This window comes from Myotis brandtii, unplaced genomic scaffold (genome assembly GCF_000412655.1).
Source record: "Myotis brandtii unplaced genomic scaffold, ASM41265v1 scaffold358, whole genome shotgun sequence".
NCBI classification, from domain to species: Eukaryota; Metazoa; Chordata; class Mammalia; order Chiroptera; family Vespertilionidae; genus Myotis; species Myotis brandtii.
The window spans coordinates 169,341-193,677 of record NW_005363772.1 but is presented as its reverse complement, the minus strand read 5'-3'; the positions used below and the strand labels follow the sequence as shown (position 1 = coordinate 193,677).

Genomic DNA, 24,337 nt, shown 5'->3' with positions numbered 1-24,337 from the left:
GGCCCACAGACTGCATTCAGTCTATAGGTTTACTTAACTTGGGCTGCAATGTTTTGTGCTGTTTCTTGAAATGTTTAAACCAGTCGGGATTTGCAGAACGAACATCCCCAAATCTCAATGGCTTCAACCACAAATATTTATTTCTTGCTCATGGGCCTGTTATTGGCTGGGGCTCTGCTGGGTTCCAGGGGAATCCACTGGCATCTGATAGGATTTACTTGGTTACAATCTGCAAGAAAGATGGTTCCAGATGCTCTACATGTCTCCTCTATGTAGGACTGCAGAAAGAGCCTTTCTTAAGGTAAATGCAGGAGGACAAGTTGGGTGGGAGATAAAACCTGCTTCTTAAAGCACAATTCATGTTTTCCCACATTTCACTGGGCAATCCAAATCACATGACCAAATCCAAAAGCAACAAGGGCTTTCTGTTCTATTGGGAAGCCCTAAAAGATTACATAGTGCCGAAACCGGTTTGGCTCAGTGGATAGAGTGTCGGCCTGTAGACTCAAGGGTCCCAGGTTCGATTCCAGTCAGGGGCATGTACCTGGGTTGCGGGCACATCCCCAGTAGGAGATGTGCAGGAGGCAGCTGATCAATGTTTCTCTCTCATCGATGTTTCTAACTCTCTATCTCTCTCCCTTCCTCTCTGTAAAAAATCAATAAAATATACTTTTTTAAAAAAGATTACATGGCAAAGGCAATGAATATGTAATTCTACCTTAAGGAAGAGATCAAGAGTTGAGAGCAATGACCCAAACTAATGCAGTTGTCATCATTTAAATATTGTGGTGTCCACATAAATTTGAAGTTCCAGGTTTTCTTGAAAAAATAAGAAGGTTTAGTAATGAGCCCAAAGCTCAAAATATAATTTATCCCATTTCACAAAGGGACCTATAGAAATAGTAGTCCCCAAAGAAGACAAAGCAGCTCTTGTTTCTTTGAATCAAGATCTATGAATCAATAACCATCCACTGTAGCAGTCACGCTTAGTCTAATGGAAAGCCCACTGTGTCTGGGCTTCAAATGTCTGGGTTCAAATCCAGACTCACTACTTACTACCTGTGAAACACTGGGCAAATGACTTCATCTCTCTGAACGTCTATCACTTCATCTCACAGGGTTTTAGACTAATTGAGATATTATACATAAAAACTGTTCTGTGAATTGAAAAATGCTACCCAAACCTTGGTTGTCATTATTAGCAGGGCTCACCTACTGAAACTCAAATTACTATTTAAGGAAATGACCAATTTGCATAGCCACCTGGATTTTACTGTCAACGACTTTGACTGGGATTCAAATGCTTTAACAGCAGGGTTATTTCATTCAGGGAAGATCCAGCTGGTGTAGCAGTTTGGGATGTATACTAAAAGATGCTTGGAAATACCTGCTGGTCTTTCAGCTATTGTGCTATAAAACCAGGTAGGGGGATCCTTTTATCATTTCCAGAGCTGAATTTGCTTTAAACCCCCTAACAGAGCCAAAATTGTCAGACCAAATTCCACGTGTGATGAAATCCAACCAGGTTAACATGCTCTTTCCTTGTTAACCACCCAGGCTTTTCTGGATGAAATCCCACAGCCCGAACACAGGCAAAACTTGACTTAACTTCAAGGAAAGTTTTGGATTTCAATGAGCCTTTGAAGTCCTTTCAAAAGAGATAAGGACTTCAATGAGAGGTTTGTCTATACACAGAGGACAACAGAGGTAGGCCATTTGTAGAAATTCAGTTCATCTAGGAGCAGAAGTTGTCTGATGAAAATTGGTTCAGTAAGGAGGGGCTAAGTGAGGCATGTAAGTTCAAACTCACTACAATGAAAATAACTCTATTTTAGATGATCAGACTTCAATTTTGTATGTTTACTCATGAGTTTTTAAAAGCAAGTGTTTATTTTTACTGCCATAAAGATAATTTAATAACTGTGGTTAAATTAGAGCTGCCATATAGTACACAAAATTTAGGAAATGCTTAGCACATGGATATATTATTATTATTATTATTATATTATTATTTAACAAACAAGTATTTTAAACTAAAGATTTCCACAAAGGTTATGAATTCAGACTTTGACTCATGAATAAAGACTGTCAATTTATATTAAGTGCATTCTTTGACACCAAATAAGCTAAAGTGGCTCTTCTTCAAATAGTTTTTGCCACATAGTATTTTCTAAATCAAGCTGATAATAATTGCATATTGGATATCTTTATCTCAAAACATTTCTATCAGGGCACATTATGCTGTAACTAAATCATTTTTACTGTGAAAGTTATTGTTTTCTAAGCTGCAAGAAGTGTCACATTGTGCCACGGGAACTTAATTATAGCAAATGTACTTAACCAGAGCTCCCTGCAGAAGAGATTCCTTCAAATAGCTGCAATACATTTATGTATATGTAGTCAACATTCCATAAGAAGACTCTCTCTGGAAATGTGGTTGCTGAATATGTAGTGAAATTCCTGTAGACTACCGTAACTCTATCAGGTATGAACCAAAGGATGCTCTCTCTAGCTATAAAAACTGTTGTTATACTAACCCATATGTGTGCTAGAGATTTTTAGAATGTTTTTCAGCTAAAAGTTGTACTAAGATTCAGCAATGGTCAAAACAGGAATTCTAAAACACAATACTTTTTTCCATGAAAAAAAAAACAGCACTTGTATTCTGTGCTAATTTCTAATACTTCTTGGGAACCTAAGGATTTTATTTAGTCCACAGATTAAGATCTTAGAGTAAATATAATAAAAATATTTTAAAGGTTATGTATCAACAAGGTGTCAGTGTGCATAAGGATGAAGTATTCTAGTCATAATTAAATTTCAAATCTAATTATAATTTGAGGCGTCCTTTTAATTACATTGCCATATTTTCTTTTCCTAGGAAGATGAGTGGTATAGCATCTTTTATCTGTAATTTTCATTTAATTAAAAATGTAAATAAATCAAACCTTTACTTTGCACATAAAAAAGAGGATTTATAAAGTTGGGTTTTATCTACTTAATCCTATTTACTTTGAGCTGTAAATATTCATACGATGTATGAATATATAGGAGTAAAGGTCTAAATTTTCCTAAATATTATGAAGCAGAAAAAAAAGTGTTGCCTGTAATTATCTTTCTTGGCAGTAAAAAATCTTCCCTCACTTTTGGCAAATACCTATTAATTCTTCAAAGCCAAGTTCAAATGTCACCTCTTCTGTGTGAAGCTTCCCCTAATTCCCAAAGCCAAATTCAAGAGTAGGCAACTTCAATAGTGACTTAAATCCATAAAGAGTATTGAAATATCCCTGGGATTTTAGTAAATTCTGGAGAAGAGTCTTTACCAAAGTTCCCTCAGAAAGAGAACTGCATATAGTTAAAAAAAAAACAAAAAAAAAAACACTTGAGCCACTGGGGGAGGAGATAAACTATGCCCCTTCCTGAAGCAGTATATATGAGTATCAGGGAGCACTAAATTATCTCCCAAGGATCCAGCTCCTTGGCAAGCTTTGATTCTCCTCTGTAAAATGTACCAGTTTAAAGCCAAAGTGGGATTCTTGGACAATAGGGGACAGGCTGGGGGAAGACTTGAGTGTTTCTCCTCTGCCTATCCCCAGACAATGATAGATTTCTTCTATTCTCTAAGTTAATCTTAAATAAATCTTTGCAAACACCCCCTGGTCCCATTTTCTTATACTACGTCAACACCAGACCATAGAATACATACTAGGAAAGAAGAAATATGAAGCCAGGAAAGGGTAAATCCCGGTGATAAGATGTTAAGATCAATGACTAGTCAAGCAGTATCTATGGGGTGGGAGAAATGTTGGAGTGAACATTAAGAAGGGGTGATCAGAGAATAGAAACTTGAATTGAGACTATAGACAGCTTGTATTTATTAGTCATAATGAAGGGCTGGATATGACAAGAGAGTCAGTAGCTGAGGTGAAGTGGAGGACAAGGTCATTGAAGCAAAGGAAGCTAAGAGAATCAAGGAAGTGGGGGGACTGTCCTCAAGAATAATGAAAACACTGAGAGTATGACAGACAATGTTGGAGTCAGTCACAGTGAACCAGGCACTCAAATGTTTCAGAAATCAGGGACAGTGACAACAGCAAGGAGAAAGTAGTAGGTTGTTTGATGGTTTGATGACTTCAGACTCAAAGCTGGAGTTTATCATCAGCAAGAAGGCTGCCTGGAAATAGCAATGAGGAGCAAGGAAAGCATCCAGTAACCTCCTCCACACCACACTAAGAGGGAGAAAACGGGTTTCAGCTGAAAGAGGAAGCAGTATCTTTATGGGAGAACCAGGTTTTCATCTAGTGAAATAAACTGATGGGCATTTGGAAGTCAAGGGAATGTTCACAGAAGAGGGTGAGGATAATAAGGGATTTTTGCAGATTGGTGATTATGAAGCCCAGGAGACAGACTGGAGGTATTGGTGGTATTGGAGAGAAATGGGGCATGGGGTGTTGAAAGGAGATATTCAGAGCTATGTGTGTGGAGTTGTGGGATTACCTGGCCATGTTAAGCTTCTTGGGGTACTGAAACAAATAGGGTTAAAAGATAAAATGAGATCTAGCCAGTTTGACTCAGCAGATAGAGCATAGGCCTACAGACTAAAGGGTCCTGGGTTCGATTCCGAAGGGCACATGCCTGGGTTTTGGCTCAATCTCCAGTAGGGGCATGCAGGAGGCAGCCAATCAATGATCCCCTCTCATCATTGATGTTTCTATCTCTCTCCCTCTCCCTTCCTCTCTGAAATTAATAAAAATATATATATTTTTAAAAAAATAAAATGAGATTAGTCCTGATAGTTTTAAGACTAATGGTGGTGGTTAGGCTCTGAGGGTAGTGTAGGAAGAGGGGACATGGGTCAGCCAGGCCCTGTAGAGTCCTAGGGCCCTTTCTGCATCCCTGCCAGCATGGAGACCATGACAAGGTGGTCTCTCCATAGCACCAGGACCTCTACAGCACCCTCTCTTAACAACTGGAGCACTCAGGACAGGGATTTTTACACTGAGTTTCTGGGGCTCTTAAGTCCTATTGCACTATGCCCTTTTCTTCCTTTAAAAAAATGGAAATCCACTGAATAATTTGAGGATGAGAATGGTAAAATTCAAGTTGTTTTTTTAGAAAAATCCACTAGTTTTCAGCAGTTGGTCTCAGAGGGCCAATAGGAATAGGAATTGAAAACCTTAATTTTGTTAGTGAAAGTGAAGACAAAGAGAAAAAAAAAGCTACAGATTACTAAAAAAAAAAGACTCTTTATAGTTATATATATGGGAGGATAGAGAAGAATCTAGAATAAATACTAGGTTTGAGGTTTGAGACTGAGTTGACAGTGGCTCCATCAATTAAGACAGAAAATAAAGGAGAAAAAGTTTGGTAGAAGTAGAATAAGACTTTAACTCAAAACATAATGAGTTTGAGGTCTCTAAGAAACATTTAGGTATAGATACCTAAAAGGATTTGTTTATAAGAATAATGATGTTTCCCTGTATACTGTGAGCAAGGTTACTGCCCTTTGTTCCAGTCTATATTTTAAAGGATTTTTGCATAACAAACAACCTCAGAAGATAGAGTGTCTCCCTCCAGAGCAAAGGGAAGGCATGTTTACTGCTTGTTATAAAAGATTCAGGTTCCCTAAATTCAATATTCCTCTCACATAATATAACCCACTAAGTGTGCAGGTGTTATGTAGCCCTCTTTGCATCGTCCTGTGGGAACTGGGGTTCAGGGAATCGGTGCAAGGAAGGCAGACACTCTGGCTACTGCTATTGCTATCATAAACCATCCACTGTCTCTTACCTGGGGGTCTCATGCCTTCTAATAGCACCAATGCAACTACAGCAGGTTAATATGTTTACTTGCAAGTATAGAAACATCTTAAACTCTTAATAGTTCTTGACATTTATCTGTAAGATAGTGCAACATTTTAATTTACATAAAGCATCTTACATTTTTAAATTTCAGACCTCAACTTATTAGATTCTTAACAATTAACTGACAGTCTCTAATATTTTTCAGACTCTTAGCAGGATTGATGCATTAATTCTGACAGTTAAGGAAATGATTGTCAGCATTTGGCGGAAGGAAAAATCAAGATGCCACTCATACATGGTTGTTTCAGTGTTATAATTATTTGGCATCTAACACCTTGTTTTGTGTATGGGCTCAGTAAAATATGAAATGAATCTAATTGGCTAAAATATGATAAAATATTTAACTAAAGTTCAGAATTCCAGGATCCATTGTAACATGAATTGATGGCATAACAGAAGTCCAACGGGGTAAATAGCAAGAAGAGCCTCATAAATGGTGCCGCCCAAATATGTCCCAATCCTAGTCCCAAAAACTTGTGGATATGTTTGTTACTCTACATAGCAAAAGTGATTTTGCAGATGTGATGAAGTTAAAGATCTTTATATGAGGCAAGTATCTTGGATTATCTGGGTGTGCTCATTGTAATCACAAGGGTCTTTATAAGGAAAAGAGGGAGGAGGGAGAGTCACAGGAGATGTGATTAGGGAAGCAGAGGAGAGGAAGACAGGGAGAGAGGGAGAGAGAGAGAGAGAGAGAGAGAGAGAGAGAGAGAGAGAGAGAGAGAGAGAGAAAGAAGATGCCATATGGCTGGCTTTCAGGATAGAGGAAGGGGCCATAACCCAAGAAATGCAGGCAGCCTAGAAGCTCGAAAATTCAGGGAAGTGTGTTTTCCCCTACAGCCTCCTTCTAGGAGAAATGCAGCCCTATTGACACCTTGATTTTGAGGCTTCTGACCTCCATAAATGTAAGAAAATAAATGTGTGTTGTATTAACCCACCACATTCCTAATGATTTAGCACAGCATTAATAGAAAACACCTTTGGTGAATTTTAGCTTAGATTGCTTGCTATTTCTAATGTGTATCCTTCGGCAACACTGGACTGAAAGAAATTCCTCTTCTTATACTTGCTCTTTCTCAGTAAGAGGCAGAATTGCTTTCAGAAAAGTAGGAGAAGGGGAGGGAGTTAAAGGGGAAAGAGAGAGAGCTGCCCTAAGTAGTAAAAAAAGACAAAAACACCTCTGAAGCTTTTATAATTAAACAAATATTTAGCAATGCTTATTGCTAGGAATCAAGACAATATAGTACACATATTTTGACTCAAAGTTAGAAAAAAATGCTAGGGACTCTGTGCCTCCTGCATGGCCCCTACTGGGGATCAAGCCCGAAAAACAAAACCACTTTTCAAGAATCACAACGGGCTATAAGAAGCAAATAAGTGTGTGTGGGGGGGGGGAGGGGGAGAGGGGGAGGCTGGGAGAATATATCTGTATCATGGTAGAAAAAGAGTCAAACTCCTTAATTCCTCTCCCTGCCCATCTCCCCCCCTCCCCCCGACCTGTCTGCTTTTCTTAGTAACTAGTTTAGGCTGGGACTCTAACCAAGTATTCTGATCATCTTCTCCCTGCAGAAGGAGGTCTTGATATGAAGGTAGAAACAGGTTTAGCCAGGAAGCATATATTGGGGTATGCACATGGGAGTACTATTTGTATGGCTCTCAGGCATGAGATGAAAAGTTCTAGATACAAATCCAATCCACTTGGTGTGGTCTATCTAGCTCTCAACCCGAAAGGACTAAGTGTATAGGGAGAGTGCAGATCTGACACTGGGACAGACCTCCAGACGGTGGTGAGGTGATTTGAGAAGAATGTTGGAGGGGAAAACCTGAGGACTTAAGGGAAGAACTTAGAGCTGGCCAGGGCTGCCTCTGAGTGGTAGAATTAGCCCAGTGCTGAGCTGTTAGTTTGAATGCACTAATATGCATTTTCTGCACATGCTGTTAAGCATTCTTTTTTAAATATATTTTTATTGATTTCAGAGAGGAAGGGAGAGGAGAAAAGAGGTAAAAACATCAATGATGAGAATCACTGATCAGCTGCCTCCTGCAGGGCCCCTACTGGGGATCAAGCCCGCAACCTGGGCATGTGCCCTGACCAGGAATTGAACTGTAACCTCCTGGTTCATAGTTCGATGCCCAACTCTTTGAGCCACAGTGCCCGGCACTGCTGAGCATTCTTGAGCTATCTGTTCAGGAAATACCTAAACTTCAGCTCCTCTCACTTATGTTGTACTGGAAGTGCCCTCCCTAGAAACCATTGTTCCTGTGGACCATAATGCACCACCAACATCCCCACGAGTGTCCTCTAGCTACTGTCATTTACCAGGCCCATTTCTTTATCTCCTTGCAAAGATTCCACACTCCTTATACATTTTCTTATTTTTATTTTTTGTTTTAATTAAATCTTTATTGTTCAGATTACATTTGTTCCTCTTTCCCCCCGCCCCAACTCCCCTCCTCCACCTTTTTCTTCTTCCTCTTCTTAAAGGATACCTTTCAGCATTTCGTATAATACTGGTTTAGTGGTGATGAACTCCTTTAGCTTTTCCTTATCTGTGAAGCTCTTTATCTGACCTTCAATTCTGAATGATAGCTTTGCTGGATAAAGTAATCTTGGTTGTAGGTTCTTGGTATTCATCACTTTGAATATTTCTTGCCATTCCCTTCTGGCCTGCCAAGTTTCTGTTGAGAAATCAGCTGACAGTCGTATGGGTATTCCCTTGTAGGTAATTGAGTCTCTTTCTCTTGCTGCTTTTAAGATTCTCTCTTTGTCTTTTGCTCTTGGCATTTTAATTATGATGTGTCTTGGTGTGGTCCTCTTTGGATTCCTTTTGTTTGGGGTTCTCTGCGCTTCTTGGACCTGTAAGTCCATTTCTTTCACCAGGTGGGGGAAGTTTTCTGCCATTATTTCTTCAAATAGGTTTTCAATATCTTGCTGTCTCTCATCTTCTGGCACCCCAATTATTCTGATGTTTGTACGCTTGAAGCTGTCCCAGAGGCTCCTTACACTATCTTCGTATTTTCGGATTCTTTTTTCATTTTGCTTTTCCGGTTGGGTGTTTTTTGCTTCTTCGCATTTCAAATCTTTGGCTTGATTCTTGCGCTCCTCTGGTCTGCTATTGGGTGTCTGTATAATATTCTTTATTTCAGTCCGTGTATGCTTAATTTCTAGTTGGTTCTTTATCATAGCATCGAGGGTCTCATTAGTTTTCGTGACTCTCTCCTCAAGTTTATTGACAGCTTCTAGCACATTTTTGCAAGCCCTCAAAATTGCGATTTTTAGCTCTATATCCTCCATTTCTGTCATGTTTTTTTGTCTCCGCATTTTTTATGCTTTCTTGGTGCACCCCCTAGTGGTCTTTGTGCGCAGTCTTGTTCTAGTTGAGCCTTGATTGTTGTAGTTAATACTAGAGGGATTTGACCACCAGGCCGACTGGCTGTGTGAATCAGCTGTGTCTGCCGCGGAAAACTTCTGTCCTCTGGGGAGGTGCTAATCTAGCCTTTGCCTGAGGCGATCCGGCAAATGGCTCTGCGCAGGGCTTGGGCGGGGCGGGCTCAACAGGGCGGGCGGAGGGAGCCGTTATGGTGCCCTCAGTCCTGTTCCCAGAGGCTCTGCTTCTCAGAACCCCCGGAACCGCTGCAAACCTCGGAGGGAAAGCTGCCTTCCAACTGATGCCAGACACTCCCGCTTCTCCCGTTTGGGTCCGAGTCCCCAGCGATTCGCCCGTATCTGGAGCTCAGAGTCTGAGACTCCCCCCTGACCGAAAACGACAACCGCGCTCTCAGCCACCAGCCCGCTTTGCGCGCGCACCTCCGCACCTGAGTATTTTCCACACTGCGCCTCCTCTGAGCCTCGGTGTGCTGTTATTTTTCCTTCTAGTTGAAGAGTCTCTCCTCAGCCAGCCTTCCTGTGGTTCTGGGTGATGTCCGTTCTGTCTTTTAGTTGTATTTTTGAAGTGGTTGTTTGTGGCAGCAATCTCCGGTGTTTACCTATGCCGCCATCTTGGTTTCTCCCTCCTTATACATTTTCTGTCTCTTTTTGGTTTCAATCAAAGTGTGGAGCTCATTTCAATATTTGATACTCCCAGTGGAACCCAGAATGTTAACCCAGTTCAACATAACAATAAACACTTACATGTGCTGAAAACCATGCTAGACATGAGAAGATCATGCTCTTTACTGTAAAGGAATTGACCACTGAATGACATTTCAGATCTTTCTCTATCATGCACCCCCTCTCTCCCATAACTGGAAGGGCAAGGTAAAGACAGATCCTCTCCCCACACTCTTGCATAGAGACAGTTCACCCTCCCTTACTGTCACATGGCTGGAGAGCTGCTCCACTTCCCTCAATTGTGCACAGTCCATGATTCAACCCATCATCATCTGTGGGTTCTAACGGGCCTGATTGTGTGGACATTTTTTTTTATAAAAGTGTCTCTATTTGGCAGAGGGAGGAAATATAAAATTGTATTTTCCACTTTGCCTTAATCAAATTTTATTTTTACCCTAGCATTCTGGGTCCAGTGGAACAAACATTCACGAGTTCTCATGTTTCCAAGAAAGCCACACAGCTTCCAGGGACAGCAACACAAGAGGTCGTCACAAAGTCCCTAGCATTTTTTTTAACTTGAAGTCAAACTATGGATACTACATTGTCTTTATTCCTAGAAATAAGCATTGCTAAATATTTCTCAGTGACAAAGCTCAGAGCTTTACACCCAACAGGCTCATAAATAGAAAAAAAAAAGGCACTTGTATTTTTACCAAAATTGCCATAGATTAGATTCAAAACCTTTCCAAGACAATTGGAGGGCCGTTTCATGCCCTGTTTTGGTTTGACATACTCACACAGCAGTGGTTACACCTGTGTCTCAGGGTTTTTCGAGGCTTCAGATTGAAAACCTCTGAAATAAGTATTCTTTCTCCACTTGGCACCTCCCTTTTGCACATGAAGAGTTTTGGATCAGACAGGCGGTTATGGTGGTGCCCAGTGGTAGTATTCTGTCTCTAACTTGGCTTGTAGGGCTGCCGTTCCTCTCAGTTCCTGTGGAAACACACAATTCCATGACCCTGCCATCCCGGGAGCAGTACCACCCGGCAGAGGCGCCCAGGACTTTCCTGCACTAATTGTCTCCCAGACAGTGCTGCCTCCCCTCAGCAGTCCACGCCAGACTCTGTTGCAGCCTGTGCATATTTTCCCACTCCCGTGCGGAGTGCCAAAACCACTCCACAAGGCCTGCTCCAACTTTTCCTGTCAAGATAAGCTTCCAGCCTGATGTATAGGAGATTAGCATAGAGCACGAAGACCACAATCTCATAAAACGGGCAGCACAGCGTCCTAAGGTGAACTGTGGAATGGATAGACCCTTCCATACCGAAAAGGAAAATAGATTTTCAGAACAGATACCTATTTTTATAAGATGAGTTAGAGAAATTAGTTAAAAATTCTTCTTAAGTGGGATCATTACTTTATACAAAAAATAGATATATGGTAATCTTTCATTACGTAAAGTTATCAAGCAGCAGCATTTGCAAATATGCCCTTTGTTCATCATCTCATATTTATTTCTACTGCTTCTTCACAAACATTTAGGAAACAGATGTCTACGTGCCAAGGTCCTTCTGTCGGTATGCTGAGTTTTCATTCTGGTTAAGTTATATTATTCTGTGGTTTTTTAAAAAATGGATTCACATAAGGGCTTCCAGAAAACAGTCCTGGCGGAATTTAAGATATTAGAATCTCCAACCTCTATAAAAGAAAACTTTGAGTTGCTAAGAGATCTAGGAATGACTCTCTTCTCAACTTTAGTGTCACTTTCTTCACGAAGCTTCTTTGAACCTTACCTCCCTTTCTCTTGTACCTCCACCCCTCCCTTCTTCTCGAGGCTCCCAAAATTCCTGTGCATTACTGCATTTTCATTGTCTCCTTACCTAGACTGTGGAATCGGTGCAGACAATAGCAGAGAAACTTTCTTGGTACCATCTGTTTCTGACACAGATACTGGTACTTAGTAGGTACTCAATTAGTGTCTGAACAAATAAATGAAGGAGTGAGCCATCTATATATATAAAAGGCTAATATGCTAAGTGTCCCTCCACCCATCCGACCGGTCGCTATGATGCGCACTGACCACCAGGGGGAAGACACTCAATGCAGGAGCTGCCATGATGCTCACTGGCCATTTACAGAGAAATGGCAACGTGGACCTAGTGCCGACAAAGCAACACTCGGCTTCCCCCAAGTGGGACATAGGCCCCGCCACCCCCCTGGAGCAACACCCCACCAAATTGCAGCCAATGCTGCCATGGCATAAAATGTGGCCCACAGTACAGCCCAACCCCAAAATGGTGCTGTGGGCACTGCATAATGACATCACATAGCAACGCCCGGCTTCCTCTCCCTAGCAACGACTAGCCTCCTTGCAGTTTCTTCAGCCCAGGAACACAACTTGCTTTATAGCCAGGTGCAAATATTTTACACTTTAACCAAATGTCTGTGACGCATTTTCCCATGCCTCATCTCATTTAATCCTCACAGAAGTCCTGGAGTAGGTAGAGAGGAGACTCGGTGGAATCCTATTTTCTTTTCATTAGCCGGAAAATGGAGGTTTAGAAAGCTTAGAAACTTGACATGACTGAAAAGAAGTAAGAAATGGTGGACCTTGAAAATGACATCAGGTTTTCTCACTGTGCAAAATATAGTCAAACACTGCTGCAGTTAAATATTTCACCCTTTGTTCTCCCTGCATGATCTACAATAATAATCTACTTCGTGTTGATATTTACTGCTGTGTTGCTGACAATTACCTGAAAGAGAAGTTGGGGTGCTTCACTGGGCTGGAAAAAGTTTAGCTACATCAGAAAGCAGGTTTAATTAAGCAAGTTTATTCTATATCTATAAAAAGATAAGTTGACTCGCGCATGTGCAATACATATAAAGCTCTCGCTGGCGCCAATTGCACACATGTGTTTCGATCTGCCATTGTCTATCATGAATTTGGTTGACACTTCTATTATAGAGAAAGGGCAAATAGCAATATTAAAATATTTCTTCTAATTAATTTTCTTTCAATGTGCACGAATCTGTGCACTGGGCCACTAGTGATAGTATATTTACCTGAGATATTTGTTCAGCTAGAGGCTGGAAAACATTTGGAATTCTTGAAGAGTGGGAAGGTTACTTTCTGCCTTTAAATTTCAACTGGTGTGCCACAGAAATTTTTAAAACGTGCAATACTTGACTATTTAGTCAGGAGCACTGATCTCTTTTACCTTAGATTGTCAAATAAATAAAAAAATGACAACAGCCAACAACAACAGTCATCCCATGTGAATGAATCAAAATTATATCTTTTTTGTGTCCGATCGGCAAAACTATGTTTTGGCGTGCTCAGAATTTTAATAATTTGCTCACTGGCCATTTACAGAGAAATGGCAACGTGGACCTAGTGCCGACAAAGCAACACTCGGCTTCCCCCAAGTGGGACATAGGCCCCGCCACCACCCTGGAGCAACACCCCACCAAATTGCAGCCAATGCTGCCATGGCATAAAATGTGGCCCACAGTACAGCCCAACCCCAAAATGGTGCTGTGGGCACTGCATAATGACATCACATAGCAACGCCCGGCTTCCTCTCCCTAGCAACGACTAGCCTCCTTGCAGTTTCTTCAGCCCAGGAACACAACTTGCTTTATAGCCAGGTGCAAATATTTTACACTTTAACCAAATGTCTGTGACGCATTTTCCCATGCCTCATCTCATTTAATCCTCACAGAAGTCCTGGAGTAGGTAGAGAGGAGACTCGGTGGAATCCTATTTTCTTTTCATTAGCCGGAAAATGGAGGTTTAGAAAGCTTAGAAACTTGACATGACTGAAAAGAAGTAAGAAATGGTGGACCTTGAAAATGACATCAGGTTTTCTCACTGTGCAAAATATAGTCAAACACTGCTGCAGTTAAATATTTCACCCTTTGTTCTCCCTGCATGATCTACAATAATAATCTACTTCGTGTTGATATTTACTGCTGTGTTGCTGACAATTACCTGAAAGAGAAGTTGGGGTGCTTCACTGGGCTGGAAAAAGTTTAGCTACATCAGAAAGCAGGTTTAATTAAGCAAGTTTATTCTATATCTATAAAAAGATAAGTTGACTCGCGCATGTGCAATACATATAAAGCTCTCGCTGGCGCCAATTGCACACATGTGTTTCGATCTGCCATTGTCTATCATGAATTTGGTTGACACTTCTATTATAGAGAAAGGGCAAATAGCAATATTAAAATATTTCTTCTAATTAATTTTCTTTCAATGTGCACGAATCTGTGCACTGGGCCACTAGTGATAGTATATTTACCTGAGATATTTGTTCAGCTAGAGGCTGGAAAACATTTGGAATTCTTGAAGAGTGGGAAGGTTACTTTCTGCCTTTAAATTTCAACTGGTGTGCCACAGAAATTTTTAAAACGTGCAATACTTGACTATTTAGTCAGGAGCACTGATCTCTTTTACCTTAGATTGTCAAATAAATAAAAAAATGACAACAGCCAACAACAACAGTCATCCCATGTGAATGAATCAAAATTATATCTTTTTTGTGTCCGATCGGCAAAACTATGTTTTGGCGTGCTCAGAATTTTAATAATTAGTTTATGTGTGCCATGAGATTAAAAAGGTTAAAAATTGCTGGTTTAAAGAAAAGATCAAAAGATTTCAGCCTGAGAAGAGGTCCCCATATGGTTTTTATTGTAATCTTTCTTTTTTCTCCTACTGATTAAAAATAAAAGAGAGTCCAAAATAATCTGGGAGACTGGCAGAAGTGTGAAAAGACTGCGAAGCCATCTTTTCCAGGGCCTTCTGGCAATCCTTGTCAATCCAGGCAATGCTGGCCCCAGGCCCGGGGCCATCAGCTCCTGCATGCACTGGTGGACAGCTTGCCTCTTGAGGACATGCTTCGGGGGCTCCTCCGAGGCCTCTCTGTCAACTCTGCTCTCTCTTCCTGCCAGTTCTACCTGCCCAGCACTCAGCAGGGCCCACGGATGCCCCTGTACTCTGTGGACTTTCCAACAAATCTTCGTATTTCTACTCTGCTACCACTTATACGGGATTCTGCCTGAGTCCCTGCCAATCTCCTGGCCTGATTCCTCTTATTTTGTCTGCCTGCCTTGTCCTTTTGCTCGGTATTCCTTGCAGAGACTTTGACACATATCCTGATCTGAACAGGATCCATCCCTTCCTTATGCACAGTTTTGTTCTACCTGGAAAATCTAGCCGGTGTATCTACTCAAAGCAGACATTTTTTACACAGCAAAGGAAACCATCAACAAAACAAAAAGACAACCTACCAAATGGCAGAACATATTTGCCAACAATAAACCCCATAAGAGATTAATATCCAACATTTATAAAGAACTCAGCCCTGACCGGTTTGGCTCAGTGGATAGAGCGTCGGCCTGCGAACTGAAGGGTCCCAGGTTCGATTCCGGTCAAGGGCATGTACCTTGGTTGCCGGCACATCCCCAGTAGGGAGTGTGCAGGAAGCAGCTGAATCGATGTTTCTCTCTCATCGATGTTTCTAACTCTCTATCCCTCTCCTTCTCCCTTCCTCTCTGTAAAAAAATCAATAAAATATATTTTTTTTAAAAAAGAACTCATACAGAAAGATAGCAGCGTAGGTAAACACCAGTACTCCCCGCCTCCCACAACCACATCAAAATTACAACTAAAATACAGAAGAACCATCATTCAGGATTGCCTGAACACTGGTTGAATGGAAGTCCTGCAACTACAGAAGTAAAAAAGAAAGCACATTGAGACTGGTAGGAGGGGTGTAGGCGCGGAACAGGCTGGTCTGACACCCACATGTGGTGTGTTTTTAATCAGGAGGGATATCTAGGCTGCAGAGACCTTCCGTGAGGAACTATGGGTCCCAGACCCACAACAGCACTGGCAATATAGTCAATAATATTGTAATAACTATGTACGGTGCCAGGTAAGTACTAGACTTATTGCAGGACAGGGGAAATCACTCTGTAAGTTATATAAATGTCAAACCACTATGCTGTATACCTGAAACCAATATAATATTGAATGTCAATTGTAATTTTAAAATAAAAAATTAGAAGAAAAAGAAGCAAAGTCATCAGGCAAAGCTCTCTGCATGGGGCAGGCATTTAAGACCATAAAGGCAACAAACGCAGATTCTACGAAGATGAACAGGGCAATAGAAATCAAGGAAACAGGCAGGAAGACTGCTCTCAGGAATTAAAAGCTGAAACAAAAAATGAGTGTCATAGAAGGCCAGGAAGACAAACAGAGGGCCTAGGAAACAGCTACCAGTTACAGCATCATGCCCTTGTTTCTGTAATAATTCTTTGCTGCTGTCAAATAAATTTGTAGTTATGTCCTATTAGTGACAAAGTAGGAGCCCTAGATAGGACTGTTTGTGGGTTTGAATTAGGACTCTTCACATTTGTGTTGGACTAATTACCTAATCCCTCTGCCTTGATTTCTTCTTATGTAAAATGGAGTTAATAGTACCTACACTAGGAAGGTTTTCCAGGCGTTAAATGAGATAATACAGGCAAGGCACTGGTATAACCCTGTTCAACAGGTAGTTTTCTGCTGTCATTATTATTATAGTGAAGGTGATAGTGTTTAGTGTGACTAGCATGGGTCATGCGAATAGAAGTTAAGGTTTTAGGATCCCCGAATGAAAACTAAAGGAACCAGCAGAATTAACATGTGATGATAGATATCTCTGAAATGGAAAGATATTAAAAGTTTAATTATTTGCCTTTAGAATTATTCTTCTAGCTTTATTGAGGCATAACTGGCACATAATAAACTGCATATTGAAAGTCTACAATTTGATGAGTTTTGACATATGCATACACCCGCAGAGCCATTACCACAATTAAGATAATGAGCATATCCATCAACCCCAAAAGTTTTCTCCTGTCCCTTTGTAATCGCTCCCTCTCACTCCTCCCTGCCCTACCCCCTATCATCCTCAGGCAACCACTGATCTGCTTTCTGTCACTATAGATTAATTTACACGTTTCTGGAATTTATAGAATGGAATCACAGTATTCTTTGATAGTTGGGAGGTGTCTGGCATCATTGACTCAGTGAAATTATTTTGAAATTAATCTATAGTGTTTTGGGGGTCAATAGCTCATTCCTTTTCATTGCTGAGTAGTATTCCATTATATAGCATGATTGGTTTATCCATTCATTGGTTCATGGACATTTGGGTTATTTCCACAGTTTGGAGCTATTACAAATAAAGCAGCAGTGAACATTCACATATAGATCTATGTATAGACCTTGACTTTCCTTTCTCTTGAGTAAATATCTATGACTAAAATGGCTAAATCACAAGATAAACATAGGCTTAACTTTTTAAGAAACAACCAAACTCTTTTCCAAAATGGTTGTACCATTTATATACTTAAATGTCAAAGACTTATCTTCTGAATTATTTTTATAAGAATATAAAACAGGTTTGATTTTTGTCTCTATATGGATCTAAGATTGCTGGGTCCTAAGTTCTGACCTGCCTTGGAAACATAACTGAATTGTTTTGTTCCACTGGGGGAATAAACTTTTAAAAATGCAAGCCTACAGATTTAAATCAAATAATAAAATCAGGCATCATGACAACTATTGGGTAAGGCATTTACTTGTTTAAATTCACACTGTCTCTTTCAAGATTCAATAGGGAAGGCCTGGATCGAACAGTCCAGCATATGCTGAACAAATCACCTATCCACCCTCCTCCCATGGCCTTCCAGCCCATCCCCTAGGTCACTGTCACCCTCTCAGACTGAAGAGTCACGACACAGTGCCACGTCAGAGGCACTACTCCATATTCTTGTTCTCAAAGTTACCTGCAGACTTCACCTCTGAGGATGCCAACATGCAACTGCCCAAAATTCAACTCACAACTGGATGGAGAGGAATTCTCAAATCAGTCTCAAAACAAATTCACACTGAAAGCACACAGTATTATTCCAAAGAACTGGTCATCTCAATTCCAAAAACTTAAAAATCTCTCATCTAAGAATCTGCTTTAAAGAGGGGGAAAAAATCCAGTGGCGCCACCTGGATATTCTATTAATAGAACAATCAGCATTAGGACATTTTTGGCTGGCAGCTGCCAGTATAAAGCACTCTTCTCCCTCTACATCCCCCCACATCCTAATCTCATTCTCTTTCTCCTCTCTCTCTCTCTCTCTCTCTCTCTCTCTCTCTCTCTCATGCATGGGAACTCTGGTTTCCTAAGAGAAAGAGGAAAGAGGAGATTTTGCTATAGAAAAGGACCAGGAAAGCAAAAAAGGAAAAGGAAACGTAAACGTTTATGAACTGGGGTTAAGCACCTTTTGTTACAGGAATGAAGGCCAGAAGCTATGGGAGAGGGACTCTCTGCAACTCCAAGTATAAGTCAGGCTTCTTCAGCTCCAGGGCACTGTCAGCCATGAAAACAATAACTGGGGGACCCTGAGCATGGAACACGGGGAGTTTTCAGAGGCTGCTCCCTGGACATGCATATTGCTCTACCCAGTGAGAAAGGGACTTCACCAAGTAACTTTGCAGGCAGTGGACATGGGTTGTCACAATTGTGCTAACAGTGTTAAAAAGAATAGCTACCATTTATTAAGCTCTGTTGTATATTAGGTCTTGGCTAGGTATCTTATAAATATTATTTCATTGCACCTTCCAAATGAATGTATTGTGAAAGCACAGGGTTAAGTAACTTGCTTAGGCCACACAGCTGGTATGTGTTGGAGCGAGAATTTGGTGCAGTCGGTGTGCTTCTAGAACCAATGCTCCCAGGGAAAGGAGGAGGGGGTGAGGGGGGATTAGCCACCCACAGCACTGAAGTTGGCTGGCAGCTGTATGTTGTATGAGAACATGTGGGGCCCCCTTGGGGAAACTCCCAGGAATAAGGAGTGGGTGCTCTAAAGAAAGAGGGAGGACACCCTACTATTATGCAGATGTGTACTCTCCAACACAGCTCTCTGGGCACCAGAAAAACCTGGCAAGTGTCGATTCCAGCAGAAGACCTTACCCACAGAACGGGGTCTATTAGGGATTACACTCTCGGAAACCACGTTAGGGTTTTAAAAGATGTTTGCAATGGAAGGTTTAATTCGGTCATTTATCAATGTCCCCGAAAGCAGACGTGCAACAGTAATAATCCCAGGTACACTTGCCGTAAGGAGCGCTGGCAGAAGCAGTTACCAGAGAGAATGTTCAAGCACAGCTGACAGAGGAAAGCAGGCTCCTAACAGTGTCTGAACTCAAGGCGGGATGGTGTCATCAAAAGCTCCTTCCCTGAAAGGGATCTTTTGAACCACAGGAGTAACGACCTCCCAGAGAGATGTGAAGGTTTAGGGGACTTCAATTACTTTGAGGCCTGCAAAGAAAGCTGCCTCTGACATGAGAGTTTTTTCCAACTCCAAGTCCCAACTTCAGGCTCAAGGAGGAAACAAGTAATTAAGCTCTGCCAAGACCAGGGACTGAGCTCCAGTTCCATTCCCCTGGGCCTGCCCGCCTGCTCCGGCTCTTGGCCAGGAAGGCCCCAGGCCACTCACTGTGTCACCCACCAGGTCTTGACTCATTTTGCAAGACACACAATCAAGCACCTCCCTGAGAAAGCCTTTCCCAACACTCTCCTTGGGGCCCACTCTCCCCCAACCCATGGACCCCTGGACGTCTTATAACCATGGAGCATAGTACTTTGTTCCCAAGTCTATCTTTCCACACTAAAAAGAAATTCTTTAAGGGCAGGAACCCTGTATTATTCACTTCTGCTTCGGTCCAGGGAACAACAGAATGGAGGACAATGAAAAGTTGGTGCAAGCTCCAGCAAAGGAACCGGACTTGTCAGAAATCTTAGAGCCTTTTCTGATTCTTTGCACTTTCCCCTCGGCTAGGATTGCTCCTCCCCAACTCTAGGGTTTAGGAAAACTGCTAATAACATGTGACAGATGGACATTGTCCTCAGAACATCTTCTGCAAGCCCCAGGACTCAAAGGCACCCAATTGACAGTTCCCATGATGGATGAGATTACTCGAAAAGAAGAGACAGGCCAGAGCTGGCAATGCTTGGGCTGATGTGGAGAGACCAGGGCAAACAGGAAATTTTGGGATGTCAGAACAGGGATTGTCAAGGTCATCCCCATTCCTAGCCAATATACTGCGAAACAGGCCAGAGCCCTGGTCAGGAAGGACTTAAAATTTGAGATATAAAGATGAGACTCTCCTAACAATGGCATTTGGTACCATGGTATTGTCACCGCCATCACCAACAGTTTGGGCTTGCTTTTGACATGCAGACATATGCTTCAAGAAGCTTTTCTTCACTCCTTCTTAGGAGCTGAGTGAAGGGAAGGCAAGAGGAGGACTGTTTCTGAATACATGTATCCTGGCATCTTTTCATTTTATTCTCTCTGCCTTGCCAGAGTCTCAGCTGTGGTAGTAAGAACTGTATCTTCCTAATCATTTAATTTATAGGTACATCAGAGCATGGACCACTCCTGGGTACATCCTAGCTTTTAAGACTAATATTTAATAAAATGTGAATACAATAAAAACAAAGCTAATGTTGATTATATGTAAGATTTTGTTTAAAAAAAAAGGTATAGGACTTCTTGAGACTTAATTATACCTAAAAAAGATATTGGTGTTGGGTGGCCGGGAGGTGGATGTTAATTTACTATATTGATTCCTCTGCCACATCCCTTGAGCTATAAATTGTCATTAATTATTCATAGCCCAGAGACGTCCTATATTGGGAGGAAAATTTTCCATTAAGACTTAATGCACCAGTTCAACACTTTAAAAAGTTGATGCCTGGGTGATTCAGAGGTAAAGATGTTCTCTAATCAACACAGTGTAAAGATGAGTCTGACGTGTCTGCCACAGCGGTGAGGGAAAATAGAGGGCAACTGACGAGGGAGAGAGAAGCAAACTAACAAAAATCTCCCCCTCGCCTACGTTATTTATAGAGAGAATCATTATCATTATCACCATCCAGATCAAAAGACTCTTGGCTGAGGCCCCCAAGATCATCTCCCTCAATAATAAAGGATTTTGTTTCCTCTCCTCAGACATCTTTTGTGCCCACCCTTCTTGTTTTTATTATTTCCTGACTAGGACAAATATGCTCACAAAAATACTCCCCACTCTGGCTCCTCCATAGGGAACTGTCCACAGGTCATGGACCATGGAATGACATACTACATTATCATCCAATCAAACAAAAAAAATAAACAGGAGGAGCGAGCTCCAAGGTCTTGAAAGCATAGACCTCATGGCCAGCACTGCCTTTGAAGTTCCACTTTTTTATTCAATACTGATGTGGTGTTGTTCTTAGCCTATGACCTGTGTGCCGTCCCCTGCAGATGGTGGAGATCTGAGGACCATTGTTGTGGAGTGTGTTCATTAGATATGAAAAAAGAGACTGTGAATGAATGAAACAAAATGTCAACTCCCTTCAGATTCTTTAAGAATAAAAGCAAACAAGCCAGAAATTGAATACCACTAGGTTTTATGTGCATTAGGAAACCAGATTGATATTGTCTATTAAATGTATTTGTCAAAAGGGAAAATAAAAAAACAGGAAGCAATCTCCAAATTAAGTTTTTTATTATGTTTGCCAAATCTAGGTGATATTGTTACATTCTTAAAAAAAAATAAAGTCCCATTTGTACCATGTGTAGAATATACCAAAGGCCTCTGTGACTTTGAAAGGGGATGAAATTCCTCAACAGATGGAGGAAGAATAGATGCCATAGACAGAGATAATCCATATGCTAGCGAATTGCTAAATAGCTCACTTCATGGAATGGAAAGGTCAGTTGTTAGAATGAAAATTCAAATTCAGCAGGCCCGTCTCTGAGTTTCTATCTTTCTTCCCTTATTCTTTCAAATGCTATCTGCCAACACTGTACTTGGCCTTATAGATACAGAAATGAGGAGGAACAGATCCTACCCTCAAGAAGATGACAATCCAGTCGGGTATCACTGCCGACCACATCCTTGTCACGTTAATTGCACAGTGTGTCACAGAGCAAAGAAGAAATCATGCTTATCAAAGACACATAATAAATCCTGAGCCTTACTTTTAATACGTACTGTTATTTCTTCATCAACCACTTTCTTAATCCTCCATGGGACCAGGAGGTAAAGTCAGCCCTCCAATCAATGTCCACTGCCCACCTCCCACTCCCACGTGTTCAGGAGGCTTTCACTTGTGCCCTTGGCTCCTCCCTCTCTCCCACCCAAAAGTAGAGGTCTAGTTTCTTGTTCACATATTCTTTTTGTTTGCTTTAATCCTCACCCAATGATATTATTTCCATTGATATTTAGAGAGAGTGGAAGGAAAGGAAGGAGGGAGGGAGGGAGGGAGGGGGGAAGAGAGAGATTGAGAGAGCTGTGAGAGTGACACATCTATTTGTTGCTTCCCACACACACCCCAACTGGAGCCCAGGATTGAACCTGCAACCCAGGTACAAGCCCTTGACCAGGAATGGAACCCGTGACCCTTCAATGTGTGGGCCGACACTCTAACCACTGAGTGACACTGGCCAGGGCTTGTTCAGGTACTTTTGTGAAAAAGAACTAGGAAGATGTGTGGAAAGCGATTGGGGCAAAGGGTAGTCAAGGAAAGAGTGACGGAGAGAAGAACAAAGACAGTGCCCTCCCCCTCCCCCCAAGTTAAAGGATGAGTTTGGGGGCAGATTCCAGAGCCATGTTACAAGCTTTTCTTTCACCACTGCAGCCTCGGCCATGAGCATGCTCAGGCTTCACAAGAGGCTCGCCTTCAGTGCCCTTCACTGTGGCAAAAAGAAGGTCTGGCTGGACCCCAATGAGACCAATGAAATAGGCAATGCCAACTCCTGTTAGCAGCTCCAGAAACTGATCAAAACAGGTCGATCATCCAGAAGCCTGTGACTGTCCAGGCTGGATGCTGGCAAAACACCTGGGCCTGCCAAAGGGCAGGCAGGTTGGCATGGGTAAGTGAAGGAGTGCTGCCAGTGCCCACATGCCTGATGAGGCAGCCTGGATGGGGAGGATGAGAATTCGGTGCCGGCTTCACAGGACACACTGTGGATCACAGCCTGTACATGAAAATGAAGGAGAACGTTTTCAAAAACAAGCAGATTCTCATGGAACACATCCACAAGCTGAAGGCAGACAAGGCTCACAAAAAGCTCCCCAATGACCAGCTGAGGCCCACAGTTCTAACATCAAGGAAGTACACAGGCGCTATGAAGACCCCTCCCAGCCAAGGAGGGGGAAATCATCAAGACTCTGTCCAAGAAGGAAGAGACCGAGAATCAAAGTTCTCCCTCTCCTGTCTTTACATAGAGGCCTTGGCCGTAACATAGGTTAGTCCTTCCATGAAACAAAATTTATCTGCCTTTAAAACAAAATGAGTGAAGGGATGAGCTAGCCATGCTCTGGGACACAGCCAGGACGGGAAAGGTGTGAATGAGAAAATGAAGATGAGGTTTAAAAATACCACCCTGGCTATGGCTTGGATTCTCCTTAGCATGATTCCAGAGATGCAAGAAACAAGTGGAGTCTAATTCTACTTGTATTTTCACTGTGACGTAAGAGAACCAAAGCTTTTCAAGTTAGTAGTTCTTATTCTCAGTTTTCAATTGAAATCACTGAGGCACTAAGAAATGGAAGAATTTGTAGGGCTATCCCGCTACTTAAGCAAAGGTTTCCATTTGGAACCTGGATCTCCACACTCAAGACCTTGGACCCTTTTTCACTAAGAGAACAGACTCTGGAGTCAAACTGCTTACATTCAAATCACAGCCCTGCTACTTACAAAACATGCCTCAGCTTCCCTAATGATTCCTATGTCAGAGGGTGGATGTGAGGATAAATAGGTTAATATATGAGACAATTTTACAACAGTCATCGTAAGTACTCAATAAATGTAGGTAGCATCAGCAGCAGTACTAGTAGTAATAATAATAATAGTAATAGTAGTAGAAGTGGTAGTAGTAGTAATATTAGTAGAAATCATTTTGCCCGAAGCCTTGTATTTTGCTGGAAAATAAAATTTACAAACTTGATTATGGCTCCTTCTACATGCGAACAGTATATACTTAAGCTTATTAGAGACACATTATAATTTTTAATAACAGTTCATTTCCCTTCTAAAATTAAAGGTACAGGTAAGCTCCTTAGCCATTATATCAGAATACAGTCTCAAGTAAACAAAGAAAAGAGTCTTCTAAAATTTCTAGCATACCCCAGCCAGTGTGGCTCAGAGGTTGAACATCAGACCATGAACCAGGAGGTCACAGTTCGATTTCCCATCAGGGCACATGCCCAGGTTGCAGGCTCGATCCCCAGTGTGGGGCGTGCAGGAGGCAGCGACTGATGTTTCTCTCTCATCAGTGTTTCTATCTCTCTATCCCTCTCCCTTCCTCTCTCTAAAAAATC

At 41.6% G+C, this 24,337-nt stretch overlaps 1 pseudogene; it reads left to right on the top strand.

Moving 5' to 3' along the window:
- Window positions 1–22,658: 22,658 nt before the first annotated feature.
- On the top strand, window positions 22,659–23,242 carry LOC102253209 (annotated as a pseudogene).
- Window positions 23,243–24,337: the final 1,095 nt, after the last annotated feature.